This window comes from Benincasa hispida, unplaced genomic scaffold (genome assembly GCF_027475165.1).
Source record: "Benincasa hispida cultivar pf3 unplaced genomic scaffold, pf3_genome.v1.1 HicScf511, whole genome shotgun sequence".
Classification (NCBI taxonomy): domain Eukaryota; kingdom Viridiplantae; phylum Streptophyta; class Magnoliopsida; order Cucurbitales; family Cucurbitaceae; genus Benincasa; species Benincasa hispida.
The window spans coordinates 20,257-22,299 of NW_028326615.1; the positions used below are offsets into that span (position 1 = coordinate 20,257).

Here is a 2,043-nt window from a genome sequence, read left to right on the forward strand (position 1 = left end):
AATTGCAATGAATGTGTGATGTACAATTAGGAAAACAATCATGGCCTGTATATTTAGTGATAGACAATGTTAAAACTATCTGCATCTATCTGGATCTATCTAGATCTATCTAATGATAGATTCAGATAGACACTGATAGTTGTCTATCTGAATCTCAGATAGATGTCATAATCTATATACACAGTGATAAACATAGATAGTTGTCTATCTATGTCTATCTATTGATTTTCTTGCTAAAGTTCACCTATCTGATATCAGAAGATAGAGTTAGATAGACACTTTCTGTGCCTATCACTGATAGTTCTTGTGCTTCTTCCAGTTTTTATGCATATGATTGATATATAACGACTTAAGAGTAAGGTACTATTAAAAACATTTACAACTCAAGAACAGAATAAATCAGAAAATATCATTTATAAACTCTAATGTCAATCCATTTGTCTATATATGTATTACAATGAAAAAATAATGATTATATAATTTGATTAATTGGTTGAAGTTTGCAAGTCCTACTACTGTGGCCTTTACAATTACATTTTGGTGAACTTTTAAATTCATCTACAGATGAAATTTTTTGTTTTGTAGGCCTTCCAGCTTGACGTTTAACAATAGGAGGTAATGTTTTCATGACATCATCTTCAGCTCTCCAATCTAATTGAACTCCAATAGGTCTAACACAACCAATGTATGCTACTAACAATGTTCTTTTATAATAAAAGCCAGCTACATAAGAATAGGTATCTAAATTAAGCATTTGGAGAACAGCAAGTGCATGTGCACATGGAATTTCCTCAAGATCCCATACTCAATAACTGTAAGATCCCAAGTCTAGCTTCACTATGAGTTATTTATCTCCATCCATTATATTGTATTCGATGTTGCTAATTGGATCAACCTAATAGATGAATACGAGAAAGGTAATTAGTATTAACAAGTATTCAAGGAAAAAGGTAATCATTGTTTATCTAAGATAGACATTTTACATACTTGATTATCTGAGTCTACCTATTGATTACTTCGAATTGAGATAGACAGAGATAGAAAACTATCAGTGTCTATCTAAAATAGACAGTGATAGTCCTCTATCAGAGTCTATTTGAGATGGACAGAGATAGAGCACTATTAGTGTCTATTTGAGATGGACAGAGATAAAGTACTATTAGTGTTTATTTAAGATGGATAGAGATAGAGCACTATCGGTGTCTACCTAAGATGGACAACGATAGTCCTTTATCAGTGTCTATCTGAGGTAGATAGTGATAGATAGATAATAAGAAAAAGACAGAATTCTTACCAAGAAACTTCTTGATTTTTTGTGTTTTCGTTGTAATATGTTCTTAGCCTAATAAGTCAAAGAAGTTTTCATTACAAAAGTAGCTTTACTTTGATCATAAAACCACTTTTGCAATATAACTTTGATTGAACTAAGAAAGCTAGCCACGGGTAATTCTTTAACATCCTTAAACATTGAGTTTATACTTTCTACAACATTCGACGTCATCATTCCATACCTTCTTCTTCGTGAATATGCCTAAGACCACCTTTCAAACTTAACACTACTAAGATAACTTCTAATGTTTGGGTAGATTGACTCCATGCATCTCATGTGGTACACAAAATCATCACTAGTGTAGGCATTAGCAGAACTAAAGAAATAATTATCAAGCAATGGATCCTTAAAATGAAGTTTCAAGTTTCTTAAGAGATGCTGCATGCACACAGTACTCAACACTAGCAAACACTCTTAAAACTTCTTTAAGAATGCTAAGATGCCTATAAGAAACAATGACTAAATTCTTTCATTCCACAAAACTACTTTGTATGTTTCAAAAAACCATGTCTATGATGTGTCATTTTCAAAACCATCAAATGCAAAAGAGAAGATTTGATTGTTACTATCTATTGATGACACCAAACTTACACTTCAAAAATGCGCCATCAACATGTATGATAGGTCTACAATACTTCCACCCTTAATTGATGCACTAAAAGCCATGAAGCAAAACTTGAAATGACCATTATCATCCATTTCTAAAGTAGTGT

General features: G+C 32.0%; 1 pseudogene; it reads right to left on the bottom strand.

Moving 5' to 3' along the window:
- Positions 1–472: 472 nt before the first annotated feature.
- Positions 473–1,606, bottom strand: LOC150030160 (uncharacterized; annotated as a pseudogene).
- Positions 1,607–2,043: the final 437 nt, after the last annotated feature.